This window comes from Zootoca vivipara, chromosome 1 (genome assembly GCF_965207765.1).
Source record: "Zootoca vivipara chromosome 1, rZooViv2.hap1.1, whole genome shotgun sequence".
Taxonomy (NCBI): domain Eukaryota; kingdom Metazoa; phylum Chordata; class Lepidosauria; order Squamata; family Lacertidae; genus Zootoca; species Zootoca vivipara.
The window spans coordinates 46,222,467-46,233,042 of record NC_142582.1 but is presented as its reverse complement, the minus strand read 5'-3'; the positions used below and the strand labels follow the sequence as shown (position 1 = coordinate 46,233,042).

Sequence of the window (10,576 nt, the reverse complement as noted above, 5' to 3'; positions counted from 1 at the left end):
GCAGGCGTCTTTTAATTTCGTGACTGCTGTCACCATCTGCAGTGATCAAGGAGCCCAAGAAAGTAAAATCTCTCACTGCCTCCATTTCTTCCCCTTCTATTTGCCAGGAGGTGATGGGACCAGTGGCCATGATCTTGGTTTTTTTGATGTTGAGCTTCAGACCATATTTTGCGCTCTCCTCTTTCACCCTCATTAAAAGGTTCTTTAATTCCTCCTCGCTTTCTGCCATCAAGATTGTGTCATCTGCATATCTGAGGTTGTTGATATTTCTTCCGGCAATCTTAATTCCGGCTTGGGATTCATCTAGTCCAGCCTTTCGCATGATGAATTCTGCATATAAGTTAAATAAGCAGGGAGACAATATACAACCTTGTCGTACTCCTTTCCCAATTTTGAACCAATCAGTTGTTCCATATCCAGTTCTAACTGTAGCTTCTTGTCCCACATAGAGATTTCTCAGGAGACAGATGAGGTGATCAGGCACACCTATTTCTTTAAGAACTTGCCATAGTTTGCTGTGGTTGACACAGTCAAAGGCTTTTGCATAGTCAATGAAGCAGAAGTAGACGTTTTTCTGGAACTCTCTAGCTTTCTCCATAATCCAGCATATCCAATATAATATCCTATATAATATATATCCTATATAATAATAATAAAGTGCAAGTGTCTCTGCATCCAGTATTCCCTGTGTCCCTGGGTTTGCGCTACTGTGCCCCATGGACACAGGGATTGGACGCAGAGACTTGGAATGCACACTCGCGCATGCGCTCTCCCCCTCCCCTCTGCCAACCGTCGCTCCCGGCCGGACAAGCGCCTCACTGCGAGAGGAGGAGGCTGCTTCCTTTGCCGCCGCTGTAGAAAGAGGCCGAATTGCGGCCTTCTCCTGGGCGTCTGCTGCCTTGCTGGGCTCAGCGGAGCACCCCGACAAAGTGGCGGCCATGGGAGGGGCCAGCCGCCCCCCCCACGCGCCACCGCAGAAAGAGGCCGAATTGCAGCCTTCTCCTGGGCGCCCGCTGGCCAGCTGGGCTCAGCAGAGCGCCCCGACGAAGCGGCACCTGTGAGAGGGGCCAATCAGCCCCCCCCACACGTCGCCGCCACCGAAACAGGCCAAATATGCGGTGTGAATAGGCTGTGATTCAGTGGTTCTCCAAAGGCGCCCCAGGAGAGGATGGCAAGGCTGGCGGGAAGATTCAAGGATCACCAGAGACTTTTAAACATTTCAATGGTGGTGGTGGGTGAGTCACCGGGGGGGGGACCCCGCTTATTAATTCTAGCACCCATTAATTTAACGGGCTACATGATACTAGTACATATATAACTTGAAGCTACAATGGTGCAGGTTCCCAGCATTGACACCTCGAGAGGATCTTGCTTCTCCCATAGCTGAAGCCATGGATTCCAAACAGACAACAGCCATGGCTATGACCCTCTCTCTAGTTTGCCACATTTTTCCCCCTAGGTTATGTCTCAGCCAGCTTCTAGTGGTCACATTGAGACCTATCATGCTTTGCTTCATTTTTTGCACTGGGAAAGTTTCCACAGTTATGACACTTGCATCAAGCACATACCATTTTCTTAGCCATCTACCTTATTGCGATCTCCTGGGCAACATTTTGCAGCAAATAATTTCATAATAATTGACTGTATGTGAAGTGAAGCCTAGAGAAAAAAATATGCTTTCATGATCATAAGAATGGCAAACTGCTCTTGTAGCCCGAATGCACATTTGTCTTGACACATTTCATTTGTGCATGAAAACACAACTGAGCCTGTAGTGGCTGAATGCAATTTGAAGTATTTCAGTGCAAATGCAACTGGCTGAAATGGGAACTGGTTCAGAGATTTTCTACAGAAAAATCTCCATGAAACCCAGAAAATAGAACTGAAATAGAACTTCTGCAGGAAATTCTGCACATCACTAGATTTGTTGTATTGATAAGGTCTGTTAGTAGTGGATATACTTTTGTTTCTGCTTCACTACTGAAGAAGATTTGGTAAGCTATGTTGTTATATTTACTGATGGAAACCTGGAAGACGGCTTCTGAAAGCAGACTGCTAATCTAGCAAACCAGAAATTTGAGCTCTGGCAGGACACAGGAGACTATTTTATGCTGAATCAAACCATTAGTCCATGTAGCTCAGTATTGTCCAGATTGTCTGGCAGCAACTTTCCATGGTTTCCCAGCCATACCTGAGAAGGCCAGGAATTGAACTTGAGACTTCTATAGATCCTTTGCTACAGCATTTTCAAGGTCATCACAAGCACCTCAAATCCACACTTCTTCTTTCCTGCTGCTCTATTTCCAAAAGGCTCTCACATTTCCATAACCAAATAATCCTATTGTCACTTCTCTTTGGGCCATTCAACCTCGTATTTAATTTGTGCTCATGCCCGGTATTAGACAAATGCTAGTTTGCATGCATGTGAATAAGTTAAGCATTAACTATATTCTTAGGGGAGCATGAGGAGTTTTCTGATGGATGGAAGCTCTAAATATAGACAGTGGATCATGTGAGATTTTATTTATTTATTGGAGAATTTCAGGGAAGAAAGGCAAGCGAAAAACTAACATGCCACACTGCCAGCTTCTGCTCTGCAGTCCTGACAGCTCCCTATATACATGTGCTAAATGGCTGCCAAAATATTGAATGGAACAGATGTTAAACCTGGCATCTTCTCCTGGTAAGTAAAGAACTTCTAGATAAACTTTACTCCCACCTGGGCTGGCTGTGCTTAATGAGCATATCATAAATGCAGTGAAGAATGACTTTACAAATTAAACTTTTTTCACCCATGTTTCAAAATCCATAGCTATCCATCTTTTACGTCTCCTGAATATTAGAAGCAAAAGACCAGTGTGTGGAGATAGGATAATTTGCTGCTGCCTCCATAATTTGCAATTATTTCCCCATCAATGCCACAGGCAGGTATAAACTTTTTGTCATGGTGCAAAGCCCTTGCGTTTATTTTGCTTCTATTTCTGATTGTTTCTGTGATTATGCTTGGCAGACACAGTTTCTGGTTTCCTTCCCCTGTATCTTGCCATGAGACACATAAGGAGCATCAGAGCAGTCACGGAACAGGTCTGTTAAACTTGTCTGAGTAGTCAGAAGACAAAATGGGACAGTGGAACCATGTGACTATGTTCAGAGCTCACCTCGCTTTCACATGTTTTCTGTAAGCTTTGAACAAGATAGACAAACTTAACATTTGAAACATGAACTTCATTTCAGCTTTGAGGCTTAAAGTTCATGTGTGCACACTGCAATGAACATGCCTAGGTCTCATCAGGGTCTTACAGCTAAGCATGTAGACATAAGGCTGGCCTAGGCCCTGATGGAGTAGAACAATCTACCTTCGTTTCTCACTGTCTCCATTTTGAATTCATTTTTCTCACCTTAATGAAAGTGTCAATAGGTTCACACAGAGTTAATAACTCACCACAAGCAAGCTCAATAAAATGGGTGGGAGTTTATTCCTCTGAAAGAACAAGCATTGCCAAGATCCCAGTAACTCTAATAAGTATCTTAGTGTCCTCCTATATACCATCTGGTTTGTTGAAACCGATGTATTGTATGGTGTTTGGGGGTAGACTTGTTTTATTTGTTTTACTGTATTGCATTATCTTTTTAAGACATAACCAACTCTAGGACCTTATGGTAAAGGGTAAAGCGTGGATTGTTGTTATTTGCAATGTAACTCTGTGGAAATGAACTCTTTACATTACTGTAAATTCCTTGCATGACAAATATTTCATGAATGGTAATCTCCATTGGTAGGGTGCTTTAAACTCCTGTTTTTTTAGAAATCACTTGTTTACTCAGGCTTTTTCTGATATTAAGGGTAGATTTTGGCAAATTTTCTTTAAAATAGCTGAACAACTTTGCCAAAAAAAAAGCCTAGATTTTCACTTTTTGAAAGTGAAAGATACTTTAGGTATCTTTCTTAAAAATGTTGTGATGATGTAAACAAATAAATGTAGGTGGGAAATGAAGAGAGACAAGCCATACCAAGTCAAAACCCCAGACGTAATTGACTTTGGGGACATATTATTGATCACATGCCCAAAATGCTCAGGGTGATATTGAGATAGAGAATGAAATCAGGAAGGAAGTGTTGAAGTAGCAAGTAGTTTCAGTTACCCCAACACTGCTTGGTGAATGCATGTTTCAGTCACAACAAAGAGAAAACATTCCTAGATATATAAATTACTATATTTTAGAATAATAAAAGAAAACAAATAAGAAGGGAGGCTACCCTGGACTTAAACCCATGTGGCATCCAGGACCTGGTACAAGACATAAATGCCATTGAATTGATCCAGAACAATGACCAAAGTTTTTATCAAATACAACATATATAAATGGACTGTTGGCTTAGTAAATGTAATGCTCATGTTTGACTTCATAAGAGGAAACCTCTCAAAATTAAGTTGAAAGTCAAAGTTAGGAGGGTCAGATCTCTCCATAAAACTTGGAGATATGTTCAAAACCACAGCAATAGAAGCTCAGCTGTGATGTATACTGGTGATTATAATGATTTGCAGGTGACAATCAGTGTTATTCTCAAGTTGCTTGTGAAAATACTCTTAACGCAAGAATCAACTTTTGGAGAGACTGAGAGCTTTGTGTCCTAGAAAGGCTATTTAACAGCAACAACAAAAATGTTTCCAACACCTCCATGCAACATGTCATCATAGGAACCTAGGATGCTACCTCATACTTAATCTGACCATTCATCCCTCTAGTGCAGTATTGTCTACATTGACTGGCAGCAGCTTCCCAGGATTTCAGGCAGAGTTCTGTCCCATCCCTACCTGAAAACTGGATCCAGGTCCTTCAACATGCAAAGCAGCAGCTCTACCACTGAGTCATGCCCCTTCTCCAGCTTCTAATATCCTACTCAGTTAGCCTATTCATAGCCTATCATGATCATAGCTATAGCAATTGCTAAGAAGCTTGTGAGACGTGGCTAACCTTACTTAGCCTCCAAGTAGGCTGGTGAAATGGAGAGTCACCTTTAGACAAGGTGAGAGCTGGAGACCTTGGGCAACTATGAGAAGGTGAAGCTGGATTTTGCCCATAAAATCATACCCTCTTTCTGAGCTGTTTTGGTGGCGAAAGCAAGGAACTTGGAGTCCACCCACAGCTTTCTTTAAAAGCATGTCTATGAAGACCAAGCCAATCACATGTTGACCTTCTTTTTTTGGCAAAAGTTGTCCAGATTTTCCTGGACATTTAGCCAATTTCCGCCTGAACACTCCTGCCAGCTGCAGTATTCCCAATATGTCCAGTAAATTCTGGAAGTATGGCAACCCTAGCTATGGTGACCTCAATTATATATATAAGGCTCAGGTGTGGCTAAGGTGCAGGCCTAATATGAATTCCAGGGCATGGTTACAATAGGTGCCCCACCCACACCCTTCTCTCACTTTAATCACAAAGAAGTAATGTTCTCACTTTATGAAAGGAAACAGACAAGAGAGGAACACAAAGAGAAATGGCTGTAATCCATTATCCTCCGCATAATTTGTTTGCTTAAATCCTATTGACTTCGGTGGGATTTAAGCAGCCTAACTGAGCACGGGATTGCAGCCAAAGTGTACAGAAGCCAACACACACACAAAAGACAGGAGGACAGGCAGAGAAACTTACACAAAAGCAAATAGTGAGACAAGCTTCCTGGGAGTGAGATAAAATCTTCTCTATCTCTTCACATGATTTTCCCCTTCCAATATTTTGCCTGAAATCAGGAATAAATAAGCTTCCCATTTGAAGATGGAATCTGATATCGCCATGTGCCATTTGCAAAGTATGAGCTTTCCCATATTGGTTTCTTATCTCCCTTTCTTGAATCTGATCTGTTCCTGACTATTGCTGCCCTGCCCTCTGGCCGTGAGAAGGTTGGGTGGTGGTGGTTTATATTCTAGGTCTCCTAAATCTTTAGCCATCAACCTTTGTCACATGTAGTGACTCTTCTCTCACCTGCAAGGTGATTCATTGCTGGTTGCAGCCATCTTTGCTGCTTCAGAAGAAGAACCAAATTAACTCAGCTGTTCGGTGAGTAGCGGGAACCTGTCAAGAGCTCAATAACACACCACTGAGGCACTACTGATCTATCAATCCACACCGCTATTAATCTGACGTAAGATAGACTAAAAGGCACCTTATGTGTCATCATGGGTGGAAATATTCTTAGGGGCTGCTTACCCCATGACCTTTTCTCTAGATCTTAAGGTTGGGAAACTCCAATTGCAGCAGCTGGCAAATCTTCTGTGTGTCCTCACCAGTCTCTGGGTTGGGGCCAATATTTGCAAGCTGGCAACCCATCTAATTAGTGGGGCTTATGTAAAATATGAGCAAAATTGTGCAACAATCCCAAAGTACTGCAAACATTGCCCAATTAGTGGCTTTTTACAAACCGTCTGCATTTTAAATGTTATGAAGTGAGGAGTCCACTGTATTTTCTTTTTCCCCACCCTTAATTCTCTTTGCAATAAGGCCTTCTCAACTTCAATAAAGAAAAAGCGCCCAAAGCCAGGAAACCCGGGTGCGGCTCCATCCAATCTATCACATAAATCATGCAAAAATGATTCAAAATGAATTTCTGGCACACTTTATTACTTACAACAATAGCACTCAAGTATTTCATAAACCATAACACACCACGCTGAATCCAGAGATCAATTTTGAATCATAATAATAAAGCTGGCATTATTTCCTGTAGCTTCATAAATCTGTTATTATTATTATACTTAGTATTCTTATAATTATAAAATCCCCAGCATAAACAGTTGATAGAGGCCTCCCCTCAGTTCTCTCTGCAAACCAAGCCACGTTTAATTGAATAACAAGCTAGGAATTGCAACCTAATGGCTTTCTGGGTCTTCTTTTTAATTTAAAATATTTGGATGTCTCAATAGGGGAAGCCTTTGGGGTTCACATGAACCCACAAATTAGAACAAAAATGTTATATTTTTTTTTAAGAAATGTCCTTTGATCTACAGCTTCCTTCCTGATCAGTCCAAGTGCTAATTAGATTAACTGTGGGCCTAAGTAGATTTGAAGCAGTATCTAGATCTCTGCATTATTTAAAAATGCCATTAGAATCCTTAAATCCCCTCCTCTTCAAATATTTCATTAAAAGACTATCAACCTTGTATTACTTCTCTTTCTATTTTCTACAATGGCAGACAGTGCCCCTGGACACTATGTATACAAAGCCTAGAGAGCATTGTGACTTATAAACGCCATCAAGATTGTCACCACCTGGGCTGTTCCTGTTGAACCTTCTATTTGACTGAAAAACAGATCTTCCACTGACAGATTTATTAAGAACAGGGGCCTGTAAGTGATTAGCAAAAGAGGAAATGCCTATTACTTTGTGGGGTTATGCCTGGCTGAGAACAGCATTTGGATCCACTGGTTGTAATTTCATTACCTTCCATTACCTCATCCACTGGACCTGGTGCACTTAAACTGAACATTTTATGTTTGTTGCAGCTAAATTTGTTCTCCGGCACTGACTTTTCAGAGAGCCAGTGTGGTGTAGTCGTTAAGAGCGGTAGACTCGTAATCTGGCGAACCGGGTTTGCGTCTCCGCTCCTCCACATGCAGCTGCTGGGTGACCTTGGGCTAGTCACACTTCTCTGAAGTCTCTCAGCCCCACTCACCTCACAGAGTGTTTGTTGTGGGGGAGGAGGGGAAAGGAGATTGTTAGCCGCTTTGAGACACCTTCGGGTAGTGATAAAGTGGGATATCAAATCTAAACTCTTCTACTCTTCTTCTTCTTCCATAGAAACTCTTTGTGTTGCTTCTTTCCAGTAGTTTCTTTTTTCTTTTTCTGGGGGTACTCACACTGGTTAAAAATGAAGCACTCACTGTAACAACTTCATGGTGAGTACCGTCACCTTTTTTTTTCCCTAGAAGAAAAGCACTGCTTCTTTCAGTGGTGTTGTTGCTTCTGTGTCACATTGCCACTCCTAGCCTTTCATTGGAGGTGGGTTTGCTGCTGGCTCATTCATCTAAAAGTGTCATCTGATATGCATGAATCCTTGCATTCTTAAGTAGGACTCTGGATCCTGTCCCAGGTTATTATGTCTACGTATGTTAAAAAAAATGCCTTGGAAAAAAGAGAGAGGCTGGGAAATCTATGCATTTTCCTCTTTGAACCATCACCCCACAAATCTTTTTACCTAAGCAAATGAATGGAGAAGAAATGCTCCACTAAGTGGGGCTAAATTATTCCCCATGCACCAAAAGTTTGATATCGTTTGATTGCCATTCTAAATTTATCAGCTTTCTGAGACTTCCGATAAACGTTTGAATGCTACCTCCACTTCAAGTGGAGAAACAAACACTTCATCTTGGGAGCATATGACACTCAAGTGGTGAAGCCAGCTTTGCTTTTGCTGAAAGTCAGAGAGAACAGAACAGGGATTCAAGGGTGCATCCTTGCCTATTCCTAAACGACTAAAAAGTGAGAGCATCCCACCATGTGTAAATAGAGACTGCCTCATTAAGTCATTCTGCATTCAGGCTGTAAAATAAAATTTCTGCAAATGCAAATAAAATTCTGCAAATGCAGGCCAGAATTCAGAGGCCTTGAAAGACCCGTAAGTCAGAAGTAAGCAGCTTTTACCCAACACCACAAAGCCTGCCTGCAAGCCATGGGATGAAGTGAAGAAGTTATAAACCCATTCCCTGAGGTATGCAGATCAATTTGTGACTCATGAGCTTTGCGTATTTCTAGCCTCCAGTTATCTTATGTTATTATTTACTTGAATTTCTATCTGCTCCATTCCTCAGGGTTCAGAGCAAGTTATCACATTTTAAAAAAACTGTTAACATTACCATAAAACAGGTCCATGCAGTTTGTGGCCTATCAAGCTGAATGCAACTCACTAGCTACAATAAACCCGCTGTCTGGGAGAGGAAGGGGAGTGTGAGTTTGTGGAAGTGGGAGGATCAAATACAATCCTACACTGGGAGTAAGTCCTCATTAGGACTTACTTCTAAGTGCACATGCATTTGATTGCACTGCAAATATATTTTCAGTCTGCAGGTGGTTTGTTTAAAAACTATCCACTCAATACCCCCCCCCCCAACAAGATGCTTTCTTACCCTACTTTGCCTTGTCCGTCTCCTAAATAAAAAAAGTGTGGAAACTACAGAGGTGCCGGTGCTTATCATGCAATATGTGTATGCTATTCCATACAGAATGGCTGTAGGCAGTCAATATATGAGTTGCAGTCCAGGTCCAGGAAAAACAAATCTTTGTTACAGACAGTGGTGGCTAGAAGGTGGCGAGGCCAACAGCTGGTGCAGCCAGAGGCAAATAATTCAAGTTTGCTGAGTTTTACAAGTCCCGCTCTAGGTGTGCCCTGTGCATGGGACAGTTATGCAGGTGCTCTGATGCTGGTGGGGAAGTGGGAGTTCTCAGCCTATGGTGCTCTCAGGAGTTCCCACAGGATTGGGATCATTGTGGCCAAGAGGGTTTGAGACTACTTCCCCCTGCAAGCGTCCTTGGTGCCAGAGCTTCACTGGGCTATTTGGGTCACTGGTTGACAGGGCCAGAAGGGAATTGTTTCCTCTCAACCTCAGTCTGCCCTTGGGTGGGTTGCCTTTCCCTCAGTGAAAGGTTTCATCATGCTAGGCAATTATAAATTTTGTCACAACTGAAGGCAGAAATCGCGTGGGTTAAGGAGATCATTGGTTCAAGGCATACCCTAGGCTTGGGTAAGGCCCCTGCCTGCTTAGAATTGCTACCCTGGTTGCCCAGTTGCATTCTGGAGGCTTGGCTTGCATTACAGCAGTGTCCAACATTGGCCGACTGCCATGGCAGGGTGGCTAGGTGCTTCCCAAGCCCGAGCAAAATGCCATTCCATCAGCAAGGGCTGAATTGAGAAGGAATTGATCCTCATCCTACTGCCACACCAATTCTGAGGTTAAGGATGAAAAAGCTGACAGGCAGTGCTACCCCCTGAGCTGTATAGAAGTAAGAAGGCAGGCAGAGGCTGGCTGAAGCTGGTGGGGTAGTGCCCCATTCACCCTAGTAGACAAGCCTCTTTGTGGTTAGTCTGGAGAGAGCCAATGCACGTGCCTGAATTTACATGATATGGGGCAGCACAGAACTATAAAAAAACCACAAAGAGGCTTGTCTACCATTGGTTTAAAAAGTCTATAGCATGCTTTCTGGCTTAGTCCTATGCTGTTGTTATGCACCACCCCAGTCTCTGAGTGCTGTGAGATTCCAGGAGTCCAGGCACTTACCCAGGGTTTGTGTTTCCTTTGGAAATGAGGCACAGCAGAGACTGTAGGGTCTTTATGATATATGGTTTATTTACACATATATACAACCTGAGCCTGTGATGGAGGCGTTCACAGCATTAATACACCAAAAGAGTCTTGCTTCTCCCATAGCTATAGCCTGGAATCCAAGTAGACACCAGCTTGCTGTGTTTTACAGACTGCTACTTTTTCTCTCCCAGCCAACTGCAATCCTTCAAATGCTGGCCTTTGTCCTGCTAACCAATTCAGATCTGGAGGAGGGCCCCTCTCCAAGAGCCATCTAGTC

At 42.8% G+C, this 10,576-nt stretch overlaps 1 long non-coding RNA gene across 1 annotated transcript in view; it reads left to right on the top strand.

Moving 5' to 3' along the window:
* Positions 1-2,473: 2,473 nt before the first annotated feature.
* The window catches only part of LOC118091501 (uncharacterized), a 54,964-nt gene continuing 46,861 nt past the window's right edge, over positions 2,474-10,576 (top strand). The window contains exon 1 of the long non-coding RNA XR_004693387.3: positions 2,474-2,683. This is a non-coding gene — a long non-coding RNA (uncharacterized LOC118091501). The remainder of the gene's footprint in view (positions 2,684-10,576) is intronic.